The sequence below is a fragment of the Phoca vitulina genome, unplaced genomic scaffold, assembly GCF_004348235.1.
Source record: "Phoca vitulina isolate PV1807 unplaced genomic scaffold, GSC_HSeal_1.0 scaffold1, whole genome shotgun sequence".
In the NCBI taxonomy this organism is placed as follows: domain Eukaryota; kingdom Metazoa; phylum Chordata; class Mammalia; order Carnivora; family Phocidae; genus Phoca; species Phoca vitulina.
This window is the reverse complement of record NW_022589704.1, coordinates 89191369-89218553: the sequence shown is the minus strand read 5'-3', so window position 1 is coordinate 89218553 and position 27185 is coordinate 89191369. Positions and strand designations below refer to the sequence as shown.

Sequence of the window (27185 nt, the reverse complement as noted above, 5' to 3'; positions counted from 1 at the left end):
GATTGTTTCTTTGCGACTGACCCATGGGATCATGGTTTTATGCTACATCCATCCGTCCAGTACAGGCTGTCCTATGTTCAGTGAAGATACTTGTTAATTCATATGATAATGAGAATATCAGTTTTTATCCTTACAGATGCTTAGGCTATCTCTGCATCATTGCCCAGAAGCTGGTGACAGTGGTAGTGTCTGAAAAGATAATAGGTGTTGGAATAGAATTGGGAGAGAGACTTCATTGCATATACTTGTTTATATGTAGACATTTTTACCATGTGCGTCTTTTCAGTTTTCAAAGGAATTAAAATTGAAATACATGTGCTTTAAACATACGATGCTGAGGTCTTACCTTACAGATTCTTTTTTTTTTTTTAAGACAACTGCTTTTTTTTTTTTTAAGATTTTTTATTTATTTATTTGACAGAGAGAGACACAGCGAGAGAGGGAACACAAGCAGGGGGAGTGGGAGAGGGAGAAGCAGGCTTCCCACCGAGCCGGGAGCCCGATGTGGGGCTCACATGACCTGAGCAGAAGGCAGACGCTCAACGACTGAGCCACCCAGGCGCCCCTTACCTTGCAGATTCTGAGTGTGACCTGGGCATTGGGGATTTTCAAGGCTCCCCAGGTAATGGGAACATGCAGCCAAGATCAAGAACCACTGTTCTCAGCTATTATCAGAAACTCTTTTACTATCACATACTGATAATTGTAAATTAAAAAATTGCTTTTTTTGAGCAAGGAAGGGCTCCTTGAATGTCAAAAACTTTCACAGCCTCTCACACCACAGTTGACATATTTTTGGTATGTGTTGATTGCAAAAAGATCGAATGTCCAAAGTTACTAACAATTAATTTCAATGAAATTGAACATATATTTGAAAAATAGTAGAAGGTATATAAATATAGGTGAGAAGCAATGCCTACGCTCTTTATGGGTAATTCTACATTTTTACATCTTCTCATCTACGAGTTGCGTATCTATACGTACAAAATCTCCTTGCAAAATTCCTGGTTCTTTAGAGGTCCACGGTGTACAAAGTAGGAATCACTGAATTTAGGAAATGCTTTTCCTGGACAAGACTGTAGGGAGACATTTTGACCTCTTAGGTAGTAAACAGCAAACAGCAGGTGTTTCCGTAGTGTTGACTTGAGATCTGCTTGTTTTTTGTTATTGCTTTATTTAAATTTCTACCCACCACGTTCCAATATTCTCTAGAATACAAACTTTGCCTTGCAATCCTATTTACAAGCTTTGCCTAAATATGCAACAGGCTTTTCTCTGTCAGTAAGTTTGCTGGGGACATTTGCCTTGCTTGGAATGAAATCCTCCTACGCCTCCTCCACCATGATAATGCCCCTGCTCAACCTACCTTTTCATCAAAACCCCTCTTTACACCCTTCCTTAACACTATGAGGCAACTAGCCCTTTACCTGTTCGAAGCCAGTCTGACTTTTCTCTTTGAAGGTCTCCTGGTCCCCTTGAATTAGATGTCAATGGAAATGTACGGTGAAGATTTTTCCGGGCTACTGGCTGCTTTAGGGAGCCCAGGGAACCTTTGGACCTCCTCTGTAGAATGACAGTTTGATTATGAGAGGTTCATCAGAAGCTCATTAAAAGTGGCCAAAAATGGCCAATCCTGAATGCGCCATGCTATGTTACCCCCGGTTTTGCAGTTATGAATTACATTTACTCTTTTTCATTTCCAGTCAACCATCAAGTTTCATTCAACCAAAATTAACATATGCTAATCTAAGAACTATTCTATATATTGGATTTTCTTAGATATATTACCACACCATGGTACTTGGCATGATTTTTACTAAGCCTTACACATTTTCCTGTCAGTTCTGAAAACTATGGATTTTTTTTCTCCCTTGTGCATATCTGACTCTACCTTAAAGTTAAAAATCATTAAGAAACAGAAAAGCATTTCACCCCTTGAATGTGCAATATATACATAGTTCAACTTGTACTCACTTTGCAAGCAAGCAAGATTCCAGCCATCCATCAACTTGTAGTAACTTTTATTTAATTGTATTTTAAAGGCATATCAGGTGACAGTAGTAGCTGAAAAAAAGCCTAAAGAGCCACATCACAGTTAACTAATAGTGCCAAAAGGTTCACCAGAATTTGCTTCTAAGTCCTCGAGAAGAATGGCTTGTTCTTTTATAGATTTTCTTCTTTGGCTGTTCCTCAGCCGACCCTATGAAATTGTTTTATAATGAAGTTTCTCCCTCTTTATTTCTTTATTTTTTTTATATGATCATAAAAGTAATACCTGTCTATTATGGCGTATTTTGAAAAAGATATGCATTTAAAAAAATCCTTAAAATCCCCATTATAATTTACCATTCAGAGATAAGCGTTAACTTTGGTTGCATTTCCTTTTCTCCTTTTTCTGTGTAAATGCGTGTGTATGTTTATACATATACACACGCAAATGTATAAACAAAATAGGAGCATATAGTATACATATACATTTTTGTGTTCTGTTTTTTTCTCTTAAAATCTGTTATTAGCATTTGTTTCCCCATCCTCCATGTCCTCTATTCTCCCATTCATTCCCCCAATGCCCGATCTCATTTCCTACCAGCCCCCCGACTCAGAGTTTTCTCAGTCCTTACCTTGCTGCCCCCCTAGTTTATCCCCAATGCTGTAACCAAAGGCATTTTTCTCCAGTATGGTCCCAATCACTTCACTCCCCTATTTTAAAGCCTTTGACATGTTGCCTCTTTGCTCACAAGGTAAATGCAAGTTCCCTTTAGTGTCCTGCATGACTTTCACTTCCTGACTCAGGCTTCTTTTTCAGTCATAGCCAGTTGCTCTCTCCCTCCATATATTCTGTGCTATTGTAGCATTTCTCAAAGTGTGACCCACAGGCTACCTGCTTTAGCATACCACAGGAACTTTTAAACAATGTGGAGTCTGAGGTGACACTCTATTTTTAATTAGGTCTCTAAGTGATTTTTGAAGACCCTACAACATGGAAATTTCTTTGCTAAGACCAACTAATAGAAAAAGTTAAAATCAATCATTTAAAGGCATTTCTCATCCATTCCATACCTCATTTGATCCTCATTGCATTGCTCTGAAGTTGGTTTTATCATCATTATAGTCATTCCACAGATGAGGAAACATACTGATGAATTGAAGACGTGAAGAGATTTGTCCAATCCACACAACCAGTAAGGTCTGCAGGTAATATAACATGCAAGTGTGTTCTTTCCAAATCCAAATCCTATGAGCTTTCCACTGTATATTACCAGCTTCCCACTTTGACCTGTAAAGAGAGAGACTTTGTTCTATGTGCCTTTAGTAAAGGTACTCATCCTTCAAAACCCTGGTAGACATTGCAGGTGCTCTCACTGTAGCCCCAAACACTCACCTTCTCAGTACACATGGTTGGTTGGCCTTCTACTGCAAGCACCTAAGATTCTCTGTTTAACATCTTTCTCTTGACCTGAGCAAGAGGTAGACTCAAAATGCCAGGGACTCAGAGCCCCCAGGAGCCAATGGCAGATGGGAGCTAGAGGTAAATACTCTAGGCTTGCCACCTGGGGTGTGGTGAGGGGACTTTGAGATGTGTTCTACAGCGGCCCCCAGAGACGTTCATGTGGTGCATGGCTTCACAAAGCTTCCTTTTATCCCCTCCCGTGTCTCTCCCATCTCACATTCTCATTCTGCCTTGGTACTTTCTGGGGATCACCTGCCAACTAAACTACTCGAACTCACATCTTGTCTCACTGTCTGCTTCAGGAACCCAACTTAGGACAAAGACCCAGCTTACACGCAAGGGATATATGCACCCCTATGTTTATTGAAGCATTATTTACAATAGCCAAATTATGGAAGCAGCCCAAGTGTCCATCAATAAATGAATGGATAAAGAAGATATGTATAAAAAAATGAAACCTTGCCATTTGCAACAATATGGATGGAGTTAAGAGAGTATAATGCTAAGTGAAATAAGTCAGTCAGAGAAAGACAAATACCCTATGACTTCACTCACATATGGAATTTTAGAAACAAAACAAAGGAGCAAAGGGAACAAAAAAGAGACAGAAAGAGACAAACCAAGAAATAGACTCTTAATTATAGAGAACCAACAGGTGGTTACCAGAGGGGAGGTGGGTAGGGGGATGAGGGAAATAGGTGATGGGGATTATGAGTACACTTACCGTGATGAGCACTGAGTAATATATAAAATTGTTGAATCATATATTGTACACCTGAAATGAATAAAACACTATATGAATATGGTATGTGTTGATTGCAAAAAGATCGAATGTCCAAAGTTACTAACAATTAATTTCAATGAAATTGAACATATATTTGAAAAATAGTAGAAGGTATATAAATATAGGTGAGAAGCAATGCCTACGCTCTTTATGGGTAATTCTACATTTTTACATCTTCTCATCTACGAGTTGCGTATCTATACGTACAAAATCTCCTTGCAAAATAAATTAATTGGGAATTAAAATAAAAAGATTAATAAAATTAATCTTTTGGGAATTAAAATAAAAAGATTAATAAAATAAAATAAAACACAATACAATTAAATTAAATAAGTAGGTACTCACTGCTCGTGACCACTTCAACAGAATCAGCCACATCTCTCTGATGGCATGATCTGTTCAATGGTTGATCCTGCTGCTAGTTTGGCCACATGGTTAGCAGCCCAGTCCTCTGCTGATGGGGACTGTTGTACCCTACCTGTAAGACTCTTTTTTTTTTTTTTTAAAGATTTTATTTATTTATTTGACAGAGAGAGACACAGTGAGAGCAGGATCACAAGCAGGCGGAGTGGGAGAGGGAGAAGCAGGCTTCCTGCTGAGCAGGGAGCCCAATGCGGGGCTCAATCCCAGGACCCTGGGATCATGACCTGAGCCGAAGGCAGACGCTTAACGACTGAGCCACCCAGGCGCCCCAAGACTCTTGCTCATAGTCTCCTCCATACTATCCAGGCACCCACAACTTGAGCATATTTGGGAACTGGGGAGCTGGGATCTCTCCTCATCAGGATGGTAGCGGAAACTGTTCTCACTGAAGAGATTATTCCAGCAAAAAGATTTCAACCTAGTGCTCCCTCCTCTTGAGATGTAGAATTCTCTACATGAGGGCCAGAATTGCTCAAATTGTCCCATCCCCTCAAGACCTCACTGCCCATCTTCTTCCTGCTTTTGAACTCAGTATTTAGCCCAGGGTTCCGCAGAAAACTCTGCACTGATTTCATTAACAGGGATAACAACTGACACTTTGCATTAAGCTGATCTCCCCTGTGGAAGTAAGCATCCCTTATCCATGGGATTGCTTCCTGGGCCACACATCCAGGGCCACCAAGCAGCCCAGTGCCCTAAGCACTCTACTGAGCACAGGGAGAAGACAATCAGTTACCTAGGGCTCTCCATGACAAGTCCTGCTGCCCATCTTCTTTCTCAAAGGCAACTGCATTTCCTAGAATCTACCATCTTTTGAGAACTCTGTTTAGTTTTCTTGGACATATAGTGAGTGAGAATATTTTTTAAAATTAATGGTATTTTTATATCTTAGGAGCCAATAGTCAAATTAAATTTAAGAAAATAATGTCATTTACAATAACATAGAAAAATATGAAATCCTTACAAATCCAGACAAAAGCTGGGTGAGAGCAATACCCTAAAAACTAAACATTACTGAGACAAAGTAAAGACCTAAGTACATGGAGATGCGTAGCGCCCTTATGGATTGGAAGACTCATTGTTGAGGAGTCCATTCTCATATCTATAGACCCAGCACAGTCCTTTTCAAAACTCTAACAGGTTTGTTTGCAGAAATTTAAAAGCTGATTCTAGGGTGCCTGGGTGGCTCAGTCAGTTAAGCATCTGCCTTCAGCTCAGCTCATAGTCCAGTGTCCTGGGATCAAGTCCTGCATCGGGCTCCCTGCTCAGCGGGGAGTCTGCTTCTCCCTCTCCCCCTCCACCCTGATTATGCTTTCTCTCTCTCTCAAATATATAAATAAAATTTAAAAAAAAGAAATTTAAAAGCCCATTCTAAAATTCATATTGAAATACAAATGACCTCGAATGGCCAAAAGAACTTTGCAAAAGAGAACCAAATCAGAGAACTCAAACTTTTTGACTGCGAGTTATTATAAAGCTGCTGTAATGGGGGCTGTGTGTGGTATTGGCTTCCTAATAGGCAAATTAATCAATGGAACAAAATGGAGAGTAAAAAAATAGACCTATATACATATGATCAATTGATTGTTAATAAAAGTGCAAAGGCAATTCAGTGGAAAAAAGATACTCTAACAAATGGTGCTGGGACAATTAGATATCCATATGCAAAAAAATAAAATATGAATTTCCATGCATGCCTCACACTATATACAAAAGTTAACTTAAAATGGTTCATAAGCCAAAATGTAAAATCTAAAATTATAAAATTTATAGAAGAAAACATAGGTGATAATCTTTGTGGCTTTGAGTTATGGATTCCTTAGATACTAAAAGCATGATCCGTAAAGTGAAAAATAAGTTGGTCTTCATAAAAATTAAAAACGTCTAGTCTTTGGAAGATACCATTAAGAGAATGAAAAGTCACACCTCTGTAGGAGAAAATATTTGCATTTGAAAAGCATATATCTGATAAAGGACCTGTATTTATATACATATATGAATTATTATATATAATATATAACATGTTTATATATATATAATATAATAACATGGATAAACCTCAACATAATTATGCAAAGTAAAAGTAGCCAGATTAAAAACTGGTATATACTTTTGATTCTAATTATATAAATTTCTAAAAAATGAATACTAACGTATGGTATTGAAAGCAGAGCCATGGTTATCTGGGGTTAGGGGATGGGGTGGAGGGGAAGGAATGGAGGTCAGGAGGGAGGGATCAAAGTAGCATGAGAAAATCTTTGGAGGTGATGGGTATGTTCATGTCAAAAGTTATCATACTGTGCACTTTAAACATGTGCAGTTTAGAGGCGCATGGGTGGCTCAGTTGATTAAGCAGCCAACTCTTGATTTCAGCTCAGGTCATGATCTCTGGGTTATGAGATTGAGCCCCGGGTTGGGCTCCACACTCAGTGGGGAGTCTGCTTGAGGATTCTCTCTCTCTCCCTCTCTCTCTTCCCCCAACTCGTTTGCACTTTCTCGCTCTCTCTGAAGTAAATAAATAAATCTTAAAAAAAAAAATAAGCATGGGACACCTGGGTGGCTCAGTCGGTTAAGTGTCTGCCTTTGGCTCAGATCATGATCTCAGGGTCCTTGGATCGAGTCCTGCATCTAGCTCCCTGCTCAACGGGAGTCTCCTTCTCCCTCTCCCCCTGCCCATCCCCCATCCCCCCAGGCTCTCTCTCTCCTTCAAATAAATAAATAAAATCTTAAAAAAAATAAGCATGTGCAGTTGATTTTATGTCAGTTTAACTTCAGCAAAACTGTTTAAAACAAAACACACACACAGCACCCATCTTAGGATATTATAAAACAGACCCCTCTCTGCTTTTCCAAGGTTTTGATATAACATACATACTATTAACACCCCAAGGTCCCTTGGATCATGACCTGAGCCGAAGGCAGCCGCTTGACCAACTGACCCACCCAGGTGTCCCTTCTGTTCATTTTTTAAATATTGCATTTTGAGGATGTATCAATTCACAACCACTTGAAAATTAGAAAAACAAAACAAAGTGTAAGACACAAAACTGGACCTTTACCACAGATAGTTTGAGGGACGCTGACTTAATGGTGCTTGTTTATCTTTTCCATACATCTGTAAACTGAGCCACAGGAATGTTCAATGACTTGCTCAAAGGCTAACACGTGGCTAGATCATAGGACCGGCAGTCATAGGACTGACAGATCCCTGGACCTGGGCCTTGTGTTATTCACTCCCCTCTTGCTATGGAATCACTTGCCGTTAGCTCCATAATACATTGAGCTTCTTAGATCATTCAAACGTGTGAGTTGTTAAACTCTGGCTCACGGGGGGACCAACAGCGTGCCCTTACTCTGAATGTTTCCCCAGATCACTGTGACAGATGACACCCCAGAAGCTGTGCAGCAACAGCGGGGTTCTAGCCCTGACTGGCTGGCGAGCAAGGCCTGGAGTTTCATTAGTACTGGATTCGCCTTACTAAGTAAACATGCTTATTTGGTTTTAATATATTAGGCTTTGCTATTCAGAACTAGATTAAACTGTCAATCATCTCCCCCATATTTCATATTGTTTCCTCTGGGCAGGGACATGCGTGATGTTACACATGTCTCGCCAATAAAACAGCCCTCTGGATTGAAATCTGTTCAGGACTTATAGCAAGATGTCAAATTAATTGTACCGAAATAATGAGTTAGCACCAAATGCTAATTAAATATTGATGAAAGTCATACTTTCAATTATCTTCATTATGGCCCCACGTTTTATGTAGGCATTAAATGCTTGCAGTACGCCTAGGTCTGGTAATTAGCTCTGCACTATTAAAAAAAAAAAAAAAGCTCGAGTTATTGCCCTCCGTATTAAAAGCACTTAGAAACCACTTGGAAAATGGAAACTCTGAAAAGACGCAGTACTTTTTTTCTGAAAATGTTTGAAGTTCTCTGAATTCTGTACTTCCTGTTCATAGTAATGGATACTCTTTTTTTTTTTTTTTTTTTAACTTGGGCAGATTAGAAGTCAGAAGGTCCTTCAGAGTCCCCACTGAACTCTGCTGAGTCATGGCTTTTTCCACTCTGGTTAACTTCTGGAAGCCTCTGTTTTTAACCACCTACACTGCCTTTTACCCTTTTCCTGCCTGGAGGTACAATGGCTCCCTCTGGCAAATATGACCACTGCTCCCATTTATGGAGTCGTGATTCAGCTGTTCCTCAGAGCACAGTCCTGGTGCTGTGAGCATTAGAGTCACCGGGGTTAATATTTAACATGTAGACTCCCCAGCCCCCCACAGGGGACCCAACACAGAGGAGCAGGCCAGGGATGTGGAGGGTACAGTTTGATAACTCATACATCCCAGCATTTTCCATCTTGGCTGCATAGTTGAATAAACCTGGGGTCTTTTAATAGCGACTTCACCGATCTTACTAAGGGCCACGTAAATATGTATATGTGTGAACGTATGCACGCACACAAACACATCTTACATGATTCTAATGTGTGGTTAGGGCGGGGAACCAGTATAATGGGTCCTTAAATAGTGTGTATACTCTGCAATCCTTTCTGCTTGGAAGGTTCTTCCCACTTCTATGCTTGAAGATTTCTCTTTCCATTCACTGTTAGTGATGCACTTTTTTTTGGAAATGTGAACATACTCTGCACTGGTTGGTCATTGCCTGTCTGTTTTCAGAACCACTCCTTTCAATATAAAACACCCTCAGGGGGAGAATCAGGTGCCACCAGGACATCTTATCACAGAGCCATGGAAGCAAGCTTTGGGCACAGGCGGGGAATCCTGACTCTACCATTTATTGGCTGTGTGACCTTACATAAGTTATTTAACTTCTCTGACCCTCAGTTTCCTGATCTGGGAAAGGGAGGTAATAAAATCCACTTCCTCGGTTGACATGAGCACCAAATGAGATACTGTACAAGTGCGTGAGCCAGGTGGTTGATCTCCAGCTAAGGTGTAATGCAAGGAGGCTGCTATCTGAACCACTTGACATGTGTGAAAGGGCCTGGAAGAGATTCATAGTAAATACTCCATAAATGTCACTTAAAAAAATTAATTGGATTCTACAGCTGTTCTCTATTCATTCACTGAGTTGGGATAGAAATAGGGGGGAAAAAAGAGCATTAGAGAGAGCTGGTTTTGTCGATGAAGACTTCTGCTTCTGGCACAGCTAAAACATTCTGTCCTGTAGAACATGGCTCTTGCCACTCCCCAGCTCACAGTCCTCCAGTAGCTTCCGTGTGAAAACCAAAGTCCTCACCGTGTATGGTCCAACCCTGGCCACTTGTTTAGCATCAGCTCCACCAGGCTCCACTTGCTCACTGGTTTCAAGCCACACAGGTCTTTGTGCTGCTCCTAGAACAAGCCAAGCAAAGGCCTCTCAGGGTCTTTATGATTTTCGGTCCCTTCTACCTGGACCCCTCTTCGCCATCATTGCATTTATGGCTGGCTTCCTCTTTTCATTCCGGTCTGCACGTAACTGTCACCACCCCAGAGAGACTTCCTTGGCCATCTCTCCTCCTTACCCTGCCCTATTCGTCACTCATGTATCTAGAAGACTGCTCAGCAGGGATGGAATGAATTAATGACTGAAGGCTGGAGATGAGAAGGGAAAGCGAAGTGCCAATCCTGAGCATCTGCAGGCTTTATAATCATTCTTCAGGATAGTCATGTTCTCACCATCGCACACATGGGCTAAAGACTCACAGGCAAGAAGTGGCTGCCACTGCAAAGTCACAATGTCCAAAGTCACGAGTATGATCTTTCCCCTCAGCCTGCCCTGCTCCCAGTGGATCCTATCTCAGTGAATGGTGGCAACATCTTCCCCATTGCCCAAATTAGAAAGCCAGGAGTCTAAAAACAAAAAAAAAAAAACAAATTTAAAAAAACCCCAAAAACCCAAACCAGGAGTCTTGCTGGGGGCACTCCCCTCCCTCACTGCCTATGTCCAATTCATCAGGAGACTTAGTGACTTGCCTCCCAAATATCTCTCAAGTCCATCTGCTTCTCACCATCTTTAATAACATTAGCTCTAGTCCAAGAAATCATTACTTTTTTCTTGGATCTTATAGTGTTTTCTACCTGGTTGACCCTCTTTCCCAGGCTTGTTCTCCAACACCCCATCCTCTTCACAAAGACCTGAGCAATCATTACAAAATGCAGAACTGATTATGTCCTGTTGTCCTTCCCTTGCTTAAATATTTCAATGATTTCCCATTGTTCTTAGCACCCTACTGAAGTCCTAAATTTGGCCTGCAGTTTTGGAACCATCTTGCCCTTGCTTCCTTTCCACTGGTTTCCACTCTGCTCACTGTGTACTGGCCACTCTGGCCTTGGGCCATATTTCTAAATAATCCAGGCACCTTCCTAGCTCAACCTGCATACTCCTATCACCCTCCTGCCTTGTCGCCTGGTTTTGAATAATTAAGCTCTCATCCTTTAAGTTTCAGCCCAGTTATATTTCAGAAACGTTTTCTGATCCCACAGGCTATGGACCGAAGTGAACCTTCACAGAGCAAGTGGCTTCTTCATCAGGGAGTTTACTACGGTTGCAACCAAGAGCTTGTGAACTTATGCCTGTCTCTCTTACTAGATTATAAACTCCTAGAGGCATACTACACATTTATCTTGTGGGTGTTATTCCATCACTTAGTATAGAGTTGTGCATAGAAAGCACTCAATAAATATTGTTGAATTAATTAATATGACCTCACTTTGAGTGGTGGACCTGCTGGGGTTAGAACTTGGCTTTGAACCTCAGGCTGTCCAACTCTTAACTACACTAATGTTCTTTCAACCAAGGGGCCAGAGAGAAGTGGGGGATTGGAAAGTCTGCCTGGAAGCTAGGGCTGGGAAGCATCTACCATGGGGGCCTGTCTCAGCCCAGGTGTTTGGAGGCTGCTTGCTGTGTTCTTCTTCATCCCTGTCAGACTCCCAGACTACTTAGAGTCTCTCTTAGAGTTTACCTTTGCTTTTTCACTTCTCTCAACTTTTAAAGCCATGAGAGAATATCACCTTTCAGGAGGCACACTGCCTCATTTGGAGCTGGTAAGATAAGGGAAGAGAAAGCTTAATTGATGGAGAGTGACGAGGTAGATGCTCCTGTGTATCTGAAAATGAGGTGTGTGAGCCGAAATTGGATTTGCGGGGTTAGTAGCAGCTGAAACAGGGCCACGCTGCTAAAGAGCAGCTAAAATTCGCTCGTTCACTCATTCACTCATTCAGTCACTCCTTCAGGTAGTGATAGAGCTCCTATTATGTATGAGGCACTGATCTAGCATGAAATACACAGCAATGAAAAAAAAGAGAAAAAAAACGGCTGGCACTGTCCTCATGGATTTTATATTGTAGTGTGAGAAAGACAATAAACACATAAAAATTAAGTATCTTACAATATTAAGTGATGGTAAGCACTTTGAGGAAAATTAGTGTAAGGTAAGGAGATAATAGAGAGGGAAATGGGGCTAGATTAGTTTATATTTATTTATTTATTTAGGTGAGTTTAGATGAGTAGTCGGAGAAGGCCTCTTGGAGGAGGTGACATTTAAGCAAAGATCTAGTGAAATAGGTCACACGAATACAGAAAGGATTTTCCAAGCAGAGGAGGTAGGTGATATAAGAAAAAGTTTGGCTCACACTTTAGTTAGGGGAGGATAAATGTTTTAACAAATGTTGGAGGAGGTCACAGAGAGTATACGAACACTAGATAACCTTGGAACTGGACCCCAGCAGTCAGAGACTCCTCACTCCCTTCCCTATCCTTGAAATGTGCGTTCTGCTTGCCCTCTCCAGTCCTGGAAACTGTCCAGGGACACAGCCTCAAGACGACGATGTGATGCTGAGACTATCTGGATGGTATACATGACTGAACCCAGTTAAGACCGCTATGTAAACTTCTAAGATTTGACAAGTGGATGCAGAGACCTACTTGTCATGTGGCCACCCAAGACAAACCTCGTAAACAAGTTCCTTGCTTATTAAACCTGCCACCTACCTCTCTGGAGTGACCTGCCTCTCTCTTTGGCCTCTCCTTGCCCTACACATGGGCTGGTTTTAGATTATACTGGGGAAGTTCCTGAAGAGATTAGGACCTATACGAATACCACCTGTGCCCATCATGGAAACTCAGTGGTTTCACACAGAAGGTGCTTATTTCTTGCTCATTGCAGAGGCCAGTGTGGGTCTAGGAGATGTGCTTCCCCATATTATTTCTGGGACCCAGGACCCTTCCCCTGGGGGCTCTACCACCCTCTAGCATCCTGAGTCCTCTGTATCCCATTGGCAGGTGATGGAAATGGGTTATATGGGAGGTTTCTACTGGCTAGGTCTGAAAATGGCACGTATCACTCATTTTCTTGTTTCATCAGCAAGAACCCACATGCCACTTCTACCAGCACAGGAGACTGGGAAATACAACTTAGCTGTGTGTTTGGGAAGAAGAGGATCCAGGTTTGGGAAGCAGTTGCCCATCTCGTTCCAGCATACATAAAGGACATAGAGGAGCCAGAGTGACTGTTGCTGAGGGAAGATGATATTTGAGAGGTGGGCACGTGCTAAAGCAGGTACGGCTTCAAGTCATAGAATGGACTTTGTGTTATTTTCCGGAGTATGTTGGCATGATACCGAAGGATTTTAAACAAGGGAGTGATATGCTTGGATTTCAATTTTCAAAAAGAACTTGAAAGCTCTTCGGAGACCATAAAGTAGGGACAAGAAAGGCTATGATAATAATTCATGGGAGAGGGGCTGAGAGCGGGGACTCAGTCATGGCTGTGGTAAAGTGCTGAAAATGGTCTGACTGAACAATTTTGAAGGAAAGGCAAACAGGAGTTACTGTTAAATTGAATGTGGAGCCTGACAGAAAGAGAGGAATCAATAAAGTTTGCTCAATGTTTTGTCTGAGAAACTAGGTAAATCGTTTTGTTCTTTACTGAGATGGCAGAGACTGGAGAAGGAGGAGGGGACAGAAATGGAGACTTCTCTTCCAGACATTGTGTTTGTAACGCCTGTTGAACAGCCAAATGAGGCTATCAAGCAGGCAATTGCAGATGGGAAGCTCATGGTGGGAGGAAAGGGTGGATAGGGGCTGGAGATATAAAATTTGGGGTTATCAGGGGGTTGGTATATGAAACCATTAGGGGGTCCCTAATGTCAGTAAAGAAGAAAGAATTTTGAGGACCAAGCTCAGGAGCATTTCAATATCTAAAGCTCAAGTCACAGACTCATGGACTCAGAAATAAAAAAGCTCTAAGTAGTTAATAGGTCAAACCTCTCATTTTTTCAGGGAAGAGACTAAGCTTGAATGATTCCATTGCTTACCTAAGATCACATCATTTGTGTTCATGGAATTCAGCTACAATCCAGATGCTAATGGCAACTTACTCACTGCTTCCTCATCTATCTCATAATCAAAATATTAATTCCTGTGGTGAAAGATAAGAGAGGGGACTCAGTGAGATGCTAGAAAAAAGGAGGGAAATAAAATGTGCTGGAGAATATACTTGCCCCCCCCCCCCATCCTGCTCTTCATTGTTCTAATCACTGTAGAACACATTTTATGTAAAGGATAAAGTATTAGGTCACTTTCATATTATTTCAACTCTGAAGAGACTGAGAGAGTACCGAACAGTAACCAATCCTGAAACACATTTCGGATGAAAGGGGGGAAAATATGATGAGCTATTGGAAGAAAAAAAAAAAAGGGAAAACTGCATCCATTGTCCTTATATAGAAAGCAGAAGTTAATCAGTTTTGCCTTTTTTTCTGAGAGTTCTGGATTTGGGCTGTGGTTGGGGATTTAGGATGAAGGAAGGGAAGGCAGGCCAGACACGTGATGGAAGTGGTGGGGGAGCCCAAAGAAATAGCATAGTCTCAAGGGGCCGGCCCCATTTAACCATACTGGGAAGGAGTCAAATTAGGGGACTGAAAAATAATACAGATGATAGTGGAAGCATAGATGGTCCGAGAAGACGATATCCAGAATGATAAAGAAACTACATATAGTGAAGAGAAAGATGAACCTTGCCAAGGAAGAGAGGAAGAATAACTCCATCTATCTGCTGTCTCTTTACCATAGTGGTTGAACCGTGCAATGTTGAATGGTCATTTTCTGACTCCATCATCCCTTCTAGATTTGCTAATTGGCAATCTACTGTAAGGTGAAACTTTCCCTTCTTCTTTTATTTATTCATTTCTATCGGCATGTACTCATGGCCTCCTATTTTACTCAAGGGGTTGCAGCATGTTACAATGATTCTTTATTTTCATATTCAAATTGTCCTGGGCTATACCAATGGGAGCCCCTTTAAACTGATTTGTGTGGCCTTTTGATGTCTCCATCATTCTTGAGTGTTTCATTACTTTCTGGCACAAAAAGTTTTAGTTTTACTTTGTATTTTTCTTGTCCTAGTCCTGGAGAGAGCCATTTCTTCAAGAAGCCCTGGTTCCTTTTAATGGAGAATGGTATTAAGAAATCTAGATCTAACCTTCAGAATGTTCTTGCTCCTAGAGCCTCTCATAGGGCAGCACTAGGAAATCTATATATATATGTAGACATATACATCTGCATCTCTTTATCTCTTTGTCTATCTATCTATCTATCTAGTACAAGGCGGTTCAATTTAGCACTATAACATTTATTAGCATTCCCCTCTCCTTAATTGTAACTTCCTTATCTGGCAATAAAATACCTGGCTTCCATTATTCTCAATGTGTTTATTTATATGCTCAAACTCCTGACCATACCAGGTGAAAATTTGACCCTAGACACATTGCCCCTCCTATCATACCTCAAGCCCCACTGAGCACAGTACCCCAAAGCTTGGACTCAAAGAAGGGGAAGAAGGAAGTCCCCTGTGTCTTCTAAGAAAGGAGTCATTGAAGGGGTTTCTCAGATTTGTTGTCAGCTTTACTGACACATATCTACTATATGTTGTCAGTTGCCCTACTTACCCTCTGTGGTTCCTCCTCTATTACCCACTTTCACTGTCTGCAGATCCACCTGCCAAGGCCTCACTGTTACAACTGCCACAGGGTGCACAAGAGCTTGCCTGTCAGGAGCCAATGTTGCTCAGTGAGCCCCCTGCAACCATGGGGCATGGTGCCCACCTGCACTTCTCTGCCTTGGTTCACCACTCAGCCCAAGGCCACTCAGCTTAAGCTCAGAGGTGCAGAGTTCCATCAGCTTCTGGCTCTCACCAATGCCCTGATGACTTTTCAATGTTCTCATTAAATAACAAACACTAACAAAGACAGTTCTGTCTGTTCTTGCCTTTACATTTTTGTCGTAGACTCAAGTGTAGCTTACTGGCTGAATGGGGAATGATGTCCTTCTGCTCCTGGTTTTCTTTTTTTTTAAAGATTTTATTTATTTATTTGAGAGAGAGAGAATGAGACAGAGAGAGCACATGAGAGGGGGGAGGGTCAGAGGGAGAAGCAGACTCCCTGCCGAGCAGGGAGCCCGATGCGGGACTCGATCCAGGGACTCCAGGATCATGACCTGAGCCGAAGGCAGTCGCTTAACCAACTGAGCCACCCAGGCGCCCTGCTCCTGGTTTTCTAACTTACCCCTCAGGTTCCCCCATCCATTCCCACTCTTAATAACATTCAAATTCTCCTGTCTTTTCTGAATAAGAAAATATGTGCCAAGTATATTGATGAATGTGAACAGGTCCTGGAAGAAAGAGGTTGGAGACACATCTGGTCTAGAGCTCGGCCAATCCCCAGTTAGGTCCCCATCTCCTTGATCTGATAATCTCTTCTACTTTTAATACTCAAAAGACAGGCTAACAACAGCTCCTAAAGAATGGACTGGGTAGCTTCTTATAACTGGCTGGGTTCCGTGGAACTCTCAAGAGAAACATTCCTCTCCAGAGCTGTGCCAACCGTACGTGACTCATACACTAGAACCAGGCTGAATGGAACAACAGAGGTGTGGGGATTGATGGATCATCCTTGGATCATACTATGATGGTGGTCAGCTTCCATATTTTTTTCACTTAAAGCATAGCTCTGCGTATGTCCTACATTTCAGACAGTGCTAAGTAATGAGGTTACAGAGTTGAATATTTATACTACCACTATTAATAAATCATCCTTTTCCTCAATAATAATTCACTGCCTAGTTTAAGAGACAAACAAATGAACAAATGATTGCAATGCATTATACCTGGTGAGGTGCCAGGAGTATGATAGAAATGTAGAACAAATAGGAGCTGGCAGAGACGGGTGAGGAATTGCTTTCAAGATGAGGTCATGAGCATTGGGAGGACAGCAGAATTAGTCAATATAAAATAGAAATAAATAGAATACATACCATATAATGGAATATAAAAAGTATATAATAGAAATAAATAGAAAAATAGAAATAGAAATAGAAAATAAAGGTGACAGAGAACTTGACACCTGGAGGCGAGGGTGTTAATTAGCAAGAATGTCAAGAAACAGCACAGTCATACACTAAGGATCTGTTGTACAGTATAAATTGGTACACTCTTCCTGGAGGGCAAGTCGTATTTCAACAGTCTTGGCCTGTGACCCAACCAATTCTACCATTATGAATATATCCTAGGAAAATAATCAGAGAGGTAGAAAAATATGCACAAAGATGTTTATCTCATTATTATTTTTAATAGCTATTTATAATAGATAAAGTGCATAAAGTGAAGAGAGATGTTGGGATATTTCTTTCTCTGTTTCCTTCTGCTCCAGGCTAAGACTCTGGTGTGTCTTCATCCCTTTGTGGTTCCAGCTCTTATTTAAAACATCTCTTCTTCTGTAGTAGTTCCAACTCACTGGGTTTGTGTAACACTGTTCCCTTTCCTTCCCCTTCGGGCCGAAGAATAGTAGGCATTTCCCACCGATGCCTTCTCTGGGTACCTCAATATCACTTGGTAGCAGCTCTCCCCTTGCAATACCTCCAAAAATAGTCCTTTTATTAAATTTTCTTCAAAATACCTCCTCAGGGTATCTTCTGTTTCCTGCTGGAATACTGACTAATAGATACATCACCTAGGCTCTTAAAGAACCATTTTGAAAGGTAGACTTTTAATAATTCTAAGATTATCGTCCTAAACGGATGGACCCAAAAGGTAGTCCCTCTTATTCTCAATTGAATATAACACAAGTAAGTGAGCCTACCAGGGGTCGGGAGCTTTTCTAAGTGATAGGGAAGAACAATGAACAAGAACAACGAAGAAAATATCCGTGGTCCGAACAAGTTGACAGTCTAGTCACAAGGACAGTGCTTTGCTTATACAAATTATTTATCCCTTCTTTACCATTGCATCCACATTGTACCCTGGCCAGATATCATGTAACTAATGTTGCATCTCAAGACAACATCTATTAACAAGCACATGGTCTCTAGACACAGCTATTGTGCTATAGATTGTGTTATTCATTACCACCTCATAGAAAATCAAGTAAAAATAATATTTGATGATTTGTAGTTTCATAGACCTGTCCTTGGACTAAGGTGCTAATATTCAGTGTGGGATCTTCTATGTTGATACTCAGACAGGATCTATGTATGAATCAGTTGGGAAGTTTGGGGATGAAAGAGTTAAAAATTTTCAGTGGGGGAAACACCAGGATGTGTTTTGAAATGTTTTATCCTTCACTTGTTTATTACACACATATTATTTGTGAGTGAGTTAATTGCATTTTGTCTTTTTTCTCCTCACCTCTCACTGCAGTGAAGAGAAAGGTGACCATTCTTTTTTTTCTTTTTTTTTTTAGATTTCTTTATTTGAGAGAGAGAGAGCAAGGGGGAGGGGCAGAGGGAAAGGGGGAGAGAGAATCTCAAGCAGTGTCCACACCCAGCATGGATCCCGACACAGAGCTCAATTTCACAACCCTGAAATCACGACCTAAGCCCAAATCAAGAGCAGGACGATCAACCAACCGAGCCACCTAGGCGTCCCAAGGTGACTATTCTTTCATTTGCAGCTGATAGAATTTTATTATATTGAGTTAGAAAAGACCTGAAGAAACAACTGTTTCTTGATTTTTGCCAGAAAGAAGGCTACAGTTTATTTCTTAACTAAAGTTGTCATTTTTGGTAAATGTCCTCCGTGAGTAAAAATGCTTTATTGTGATATATTGAAATATGATAGCATTAAACTGGAACCTTGGGGCCAAAACATATGGAACCTTGGGGCCAAAGCAAATGGAACTCTGCATGTTTAGGATGAGAGATATATGAAAGTATTGAGGGTTTGTGTTGATAGTAAACCTACATGATTTGTGTTGGGGTTTGTGTTGATAGTAAACCTACATGATTACTAAGAAAATTGGTGTGATCTTGGGTGACATTAACTCAAGAAGAGCATTGAAGATGACTGCTATGGGGTAACTTTTAAAAGAGAAGCACAAATGCATTGTACTGCATTTGAGGAGAGGCATGGGAATGGATGAGGAGGCCTGAGAGTATGAAACATGGGGACCATGTGTTTTGGCTGCTCCTTCCCTCGTTTGGTCCTCTGCAGAGTTTCTCCTTGCCTGCAGTGGGGGGTGTTTGGACGTTGTCCACCACCCTATGGCAAGTTTTAACTAGGCGTGTTTGGTCTGCTTGTTAAAAGAAGCTAGACCTTATTTCCCCTAGAGCTGAAGTTTTGCAGCACTCTATGACCAGTAGACTTGGTGTGTGCCAGGGGTTTGTGCTGGTCTTCTGGGGGAGGGGCCGGCTGCGCAGATTTTAGGTGGCCCTGCCCTAGTGGAGATAAACCCGCAGGGTGCAGGGGCGTTGTGGCTTAGTGTAAGTGGCTCCAGCCTCCACTGGGGGGATGCCATGTTGCTCACTGAAGTGGGTCAGTGGGGAACATGTGAAGGACAAGCAGAAAAGACAAGAGAGGGCAAATAAGAGAGAGGTTTTTGAGTTTCGTAAAGGTGGTCATGTTGACGAGTCTGCAGATGTGTAGTGTGGAAAGCAAGCACCATGACTACTGGGTGAGGGCTAAAGATAGGCAGAGAGGGGAAAAAAAGATGCCTTATTGCAAATAACTTTATTTCCCTTGGCATACATTTTGAAAATAGTTCGTTTTGTAGACTACATCAAAAAAGAGCATTGCCAAAAAGTGGACAATCGGTTCTTTATTGAAAGTTTGTTTGGTGAAGTTTAGCTCTCTGATTTCCTCTGCTTTAGAATCAATGATTTTGAGGTTCAAACTATTGCAACCACGCTTGTGGAATAAAATGTTGAGGATCCCAAAGCTCACCATTTTATGTATTGAAAAGAATTAAAAATAACCTTTGTAAGCTACTGTTCACCTGTTTTTGATGAACTTGTCCCAACAGGATCTTCTTTCATATCATCATTTTAGATGATTACACAAAATCCTATTGCATACATGTGCCTCATTTTTCTTAACCAGTGTCCTATCTGAAAATCTCAGTTGTTTTAGTATTTCATATTAGTAATGGTGCTCCAGTGAATATCCTTGTTGCTCAGTCTTTGCTCTTATCTATGACTTGCTCCTAAGCAGTCCACTAGCAGGGTCAAAGAATAAGCAAAACCGTAAAGGCTTTGAAGATATTGCCAAATTGCCTTCAGGAAAGGCAGACTATGCATAGTTTTCTTTCCTGTATACCTTTTAACTTGAATATCAAAATCTGTTTTTAAATTTCCAATTTGTTATGTGAAAAAAAATACCTTAGCTTGTATTAATTTGATTAATGATGAGAAAGAAAACTGTTTTCACATACTTATTGTCATTTTTCTTTCTAACCTTCCTCCTGCCATCCCTCTTAAGTTTTTTTCTCCTTCTTCCATCCATCCCTTCCTTCCTGGTCCCTGTTGGCAAGATTACATCATACTGCTTCCATAATAGCCCAGATCACTTACCTCCAGATTTATATTACATGAGAAAAATAAAACCTCTATTTCCTTAAGCCATTATAAGTTGGGTTTTCTATTAGGTGCAGCTGATAATATTCTCTATCCATATTTAATTGTGAAGACCATAATTTGGTTATTGATCTAGAAGAGGTCTTTAGACTTAAAGGGTGTGAATGCCTATTTAATAAGTTTTGTTAATCAATGATACTGTAATAGAGCTATAATGGGACAGATGGTGACTATGCTTGTGGTGAACATAGCATGATGTATAAACTTGTCAAATCATTAAGGTGTATACACCTGAAACTAATGTACCATTGTGTGTCACTATACTCACATTAAAAAAAAGTATTGTCAAATATTTTTATCTTTTTTGGGGGGTCTGTTTCAATTAGCAATAATCGCGCCTTGGATAAACCTCATTGGCTACGATACTGCTACTGCGCAAAGCTGGGTGGTCTGTTTCAATATGAAAAAATTCAATTATCAATTTTACCAGTCTTTCTTTATGGTTTCTGCCTTGGTGTCATATTTGGGAAGACCTTTAGCACATAATCATTTACTTATATTTTCATTTGAAGCTTGGCTTCATTTTCTGCATTAAAAAAAGGATGGCATATCCATATTTTCCCCTCCCACACTCACGGCAGACACTGCTAACTGAATGTACCACTCATTCTTTATTTGTCATTTTATTAGCCATTAGACCTATCTGGGCCTCTTCTACCAAACAATAAAGTTTCATGTAGCATAAAACTCATTTGCTATTCTTGATTTATAGTAGTTTATATTGTTAAAAAATCCATTCCTGTAAGCCACCTTAAATAATTTCTTTTTTTTTTTTTTAAAGATTTTATTTATTTATTTGACAGAGAGAGAGATAGCGAGAGCAGGAACACAAGCAGGGGGAGTGGGAGAGGGAGAAGCAGGCTTCCCGCTGAGCAGGGAGCCCGATATGGGGCTCGATCCCAGGACCCTGGGATCATGACCTGAGCCGAAGGCAGACGCTTAACGACTGAGCCACCCAGGCGCCCCAATAATTTCTTGGACAAGTTGGAGCATCAGTAAATTGAGAGATAGACTGATCTACTAGTATATTAACAACATTGGTCAGGCATCACTAAGAGCAGATGACTGCTATTAATATTTCATAGACCAGAAAAGAAACTGAGAAGAAATTTTTTTTTTTAATTGAGTAGCTTCCAGTTTAACAAGAAAGTCAGTACAATTCAAATGATGATATCTCTCAAATGACAAAATCACTCTTCCATCTAAGGGAATCAAAAGCAATTATTTAGACAGACGCATTTTCTTTTGGCCTCTTGCTTCTACTGTATATGCTAGTGTTTGGGTATTCTAAGGCTTTGTGGAGGAGTCTGAACACCTGGGTATTCAGAACCATGCCAAACTTATGGGAGGATATAAAGGGGAGATGAGCCTCCCTGCATAATAGTTCAGAAATAGGAAGCAATGATTCATGAATTAGAAACAGTAAGTACAAACCTTTAGGGAGCAATAAGTTCTTCAGCAGGATTCAAGAAACTAAAACTAAAGGAAACAGTGTCCATGGACCCTAGAAGTAAATTATCAGGATTATGGCATTTGTGAGTCACAGAGATTTTTCTTTGACCTTCAGTTTGGCTCATTCTTTTCCTTCTTCCTCTTGTAACCTACCAACCTCCTATTTAACATACAATATGCTCATGCTTATTAGATTTTCCTTCTTGCTTTTCTTAGAATGGCAAACAAAGGGGCAATGTAGTTGTGGATAGACATAAAATGTAAAGGAAATACTTTTTTAAAATATGCATTCTATAGTTATTTTCAAGGTTTAATTTATATTACTGGGTCCTGAAAGGAAATGCCTAGAAAACCTCTAAAAGCTTCTCTCTAGCTAGGATCTGCCACTGTGCTGCTAACCGAAGATGAGTGGCTGGCTGGTCTGATGTTATCGATGGTGATACCACAGCATAAAGTAGGAAGAAATAAATGGGACTGGGCTTCATTGGTTTAACCTCTAGAAGAATCATGGAGCTAAGAAGAGAGGTTGTGGGAGGGGATCAATAGTTGACAAATGAAAAGAGTCTCGGTCAGTTGGAAAGGACATTTATTTTCCCATGACGTAGCAGAATAAATCACTAGTAGAATCCCACATCTCAGGATTGTCTTTTGCAAAATAACGCTCTCTGTTTTTCTTTACCTGAAATCTTTGAGTACTACAGTACAAAGTTTTTTCCTATGTTGAATAATCAGGGAAAATAGAAATAAACCACCTAAATTGATGCTGGAAGGGAAGCAAATCTATCATCACCGTCATTGTCCTGATCAAGTACTTATGTAACATATAAAGTGTGTGGAACAATGCTAGGGATCATGGAATCTGCTTAATACAATGTGATTCCTGTTCCCATCAAGTTGTTTTCCCCCAGTAAGGTAGCTGATAGCCCAGGGGTAACATGTGGTCTCTATGTTCTTTTCTATGGAGAGATTTATCTGAAATCATTATGTTTCTCTCATGTATTCTTTATGTAAGTCAAATTTATCTTTCACATTAAGAGGACTCTTGGTTGCATATAGTATAAATCTATTTGAGCTATTTCTTGGTTTATTCTGCACTTGCCATTCACACTGTCTATCAACCCAAAGTCATTTTGGCTAGTGGTTAGTGGCTGCCATTGTGTTTCTCTATGCTCTGGGATGCTGAGCCCTGGGGACTCATTCTCTTGGACTATCTTGTTGATCGACTTCTGGTTGGGTTCGGCAATGGGAGGCGCTGTCAGATATGAAGGAGGGCAAGAAGAGAGTGAGATCTGGATGTTCATTTCTTCCCTCTGTTCTTCTTTGAGTTGGTAGCTGCATTCTTTTCACCACCACACCCACCAGGCTACACGCAGCCCTTTCTTTACTACTCCAGCTCCGGCTGGCAATCAGCATACTATTTCTTTCCTTATTTCTTTAACCTAATGATGGTGATGGCTTCTAGCTGTTGTGCATCTATCACGATATTTGTCAGCTTTTAATGTGTTAACAAATAATGGCAAAATTACAGCAGCTTATAATGAAAGACTTTGTTTTTTTGCTCATGTAACATGAGGGCTCTGGGTCAGCTGTGGCTCAGATCCTGGGTGTCTTTTCATTCTAGATCCCTGGCTGAAAGGGTATGATGTTTTCATGATAAAGGGCAGAAACTCAAGGAAGAGCCCAACCCAAACCCCACAATTACATGTAAAACTTCTGTTTGGCAAAAGTCAAGTCTATTCACATCTGAGTGCCCAAAGCATGTAACTTGACTAAGCTTAAAGTCAAACAAATGGGGACATATGCTTTTCCCACAGGATTCTTAGACTGAGTGATCTCTGTTTTCCGCTGGGACTCTGACTAATACAGTTATCTCTAGGGGGAAAAAAAGGACATTTATTACAATGATATATAGAGTAGACTTACTGAACCCAAAGGCAGAGATTGCAGCCTGCCCTGGAAATAAACCAGAATGAGAGACTTAAGTACTCTCAGGACTTGCCTTTTCTCTTCTCTGTTCCTTTCTGTTTGCTTCTCTCTTTCTCTTTCTATAGGATAACTTCATTTGCTTCTTTACCTGTATGTTAGAAAACATCATGGCCAACAGTCTTTAAGGGTAATATTCCACAATGAACTGTCTCTTGGTCCCAACTCTAAATTCCTAGAGAAGTCTTCTGACTGGCCTAGTAGGCAAAAGATGCTCATTCCCAGTGCTACTGAAACAATCCAATGGGCAAGGTCATATTGTACAAAATAGCTGCTGGGATCCAGCAATGTCACTAGGTCGATTATACCAAAATAAAATTGTTAGGAAAAGAAGGGCTGGCAAGATCATCCACTAGGTGCCCACTACATCTGGACATCATTTTAGTTAAAAGTTTTCCTTTTGTGATGATTATTTTGTTAAATAGCTTTTATTCATTAAATAAAATTAGTTTACTTCTGTTTAGGGCAATATCGAGTCTCTACTTAAAATAAATCTGGGCTTTATATTATGAATATTGTGAAGACAATTATCTCTTGTTTTTAAAATCTTTGATTTTCTTTATACAAGACACTATGTCTACATTTACATTTTTTTCTCAAATACAGAAAGAAAGAATACACCTTAAGTAGACATCTCTCTGCAGACACCTGAGAAGTCCAACTACCAGTCTACCTGCATATACAGTTTTGAGCCTCGTAATAAGGATGTTTTCACTGATACCAGGTAAGTTTGGAGATGGATTTTGAATAAAAAACAATGAAGTCTAATCATTTGCACTGACTTTGGCATATCCACAAGGTATAAAAGTATTGGTAGCAAAAAAAAAAAAAAAAATCATAAAAAAAGTGTTGTGCTTTAAAGTTCTTGTCATCCCTTACTGTTCACAATCTATGTGATACTTACTTTAACCTCAACACCACTATGAGCCAGGCATATAACTTCATTTTGTAGATTAAAAAAAAAACCCAAGCTCAGAGAGGTTGAGTAATTGGTTCAAGTTCACACAGCTATGTGTGAATTTGCTAGTGGCAAATTCAAGTCATAAATCCAGGCTACGCTAACTCTGAACTCTGTGCTTATTTGTAAAGTATCTAGGATTGTACTGGACCCATAGCAGACATTGATAGACATTAGCTCTCTTTCTCTGTGAAGACTCTCCCTTCTATAATACTATGATTTGCATGGTTCTTTCAGAAAATGAGTGGGGTGGGACTGTCATAATGACAGGCTCCACTTGCCATGTTAGATGCCACAGGGGCTCTGAGAGTGAGTTGGCTTCCTGGATTCTACTGTGAGTGGGATCCTCTTAATTAAGCTTTGTAATATATTCTTTGACACAGCAAGTTCTGCAGAACTGTTTTATGTTTCAGGGACTAGAATGCTTCTACACTCTATTTGTCATAGGGTAGAAGACAAAAAGAGAGAAGGCAGAGGGCTTCCCATTACATGCTTAGTCCCAGTGTATCCCATTTTTGAGTTCACATTAAGCCACACACTAATTCCTACATGGTTTGTTCAGGAAATGTTCTTAGTGTCTTTTTATTCCAGCCAAGAGTTTTTATAGATAAGATATAATGCTTTATTTATTAATTACCATGCTGGACATAATTACAACTACATAAAAGCTATTCACATATATTCACACATACCCATATATGTGGATAAAGATGAGAAGGAAAATAGAAGAATAGATTTATCAGTGATGGAATTATGGATAACATTTTTAATTTTAAAAATTTGGGTATTTGGAAGTGATTTATGAAATTAAAAAGGAAACAATAGCAAAGAAATGCATCATAATGCTTCAGCTAACCAGAATACACACCAAAGGGAGCATCATGGAAAACTGAAGAAAACATTTGTAATCATTTAAAACACTCCAAAACATATTAATATATCTCTGCCAAGATACACAAATAGTTTATACTATGATTTTCCTCTCGAGATGGGAAAGGCTGGCTATAGAAAAGGGGTAGGAGAGAGGTCTTACACTGTCTACTGTGTCGATAAACTGGGAATTATAAATCCATGTAAGTGGATTACTAACAAAAAATAAAATAGAAAAGAAAACAGACTTCTTCCCTGTCTCAGTGGGTGAAGTAGAATTAGCATGACCCTTAAATTGTTTCATTCTCTTTTAAGAATTTTCCATCACTATTTTATGTGGGTCATTCTTAACACCAATTTTTCAAGTAAATAACTTCCTATGTTATCTTTGAATGCAACTTATCATGTATATACCACTTAAAAGGCTTTATCTGGGCATTGTGGGACATTTAAATTAAGTACAAAATGTAATCTCTGGCTTTCCCAGAAGATTTTCTTTCTAGGACACATGAAGAAGTACAAATAATAAGACAAGCTAAAACTGTGTGTACACAATTATTACTGCAATGCCTAGCATAGACTGAAAGACACAATTTAAACAGATGGAGATCAGAATGGGCTCGAGTCCACAGAGAAGATTTTATGCAGTGTTTGTATTCGTTAGGTCAAGCTGAGGTGCAGTAACAAATCCAGCCTAATAATTCAGTGACTTCAAGGGGGATATATTGGTTTCTTTTTTTTTTTTTCTTTAAAGAATTTATTTATTTATTTGAGAGAGAGAACGTGAGAGAGATAGAGAGAGCGAGCACGCGCACAAGAGGGGGGAGGGTCAGAGAGAGAGGGAGAAGCAGGCTCCCCGCTGAGCAGGGAACCTGACGCGACATGGGACTGGATCCCAGGCCCCTGAGATCATGACTCAAGCCGAAGATAGACACTTAACCGACTGAGTGAGCCACCCAGGTGTCCCTATATTGGTTTAAGTCTTACGTCGCAGTCCAGGGTGGGCTTTTTGTTAGCTGGGTGGCTCTATTCCATGGTCGGAAAGGCACTCAGACTGGCAGTTGCTTTGCCTCCTTCACTCTTCAGTATCTCAGGACCCTCAGGTCATCTCTCTGAGGCAGCCAAAGGGCAGAGGGCACAGAGACGCCTGAGTGCACTGTTATTTGAGTCTATTCCTGGAATGAGCACATCCCTTCCCTTCCTCCCATATTCCATTAACTGTAGCTCACTGCATGAGAGGCAGGGGCACACAATCTAGCTGGCCAGACACGTACTTGACCTCCTAGTGCAATGGGACAAGGAGGAAGGTCCATTCTGGTGGGCAGCTGACAGTCTCTGTCACAAATGTGGGGAAC

The 27185-nt window shown here is 40.4% G+C and overlaps 1 pseudogene; it reads right to left on the bottom strand.

The window, feature by feature from the left end:
- Window positions 1–20828: 20828 nt before the first annotated feature.
- Window positions 20829–20950, bottom strand: LOC116638437 (annotated as a pseudogene).
- Window positions 20951–27185: the final 6235 nt, after the last annotated feature.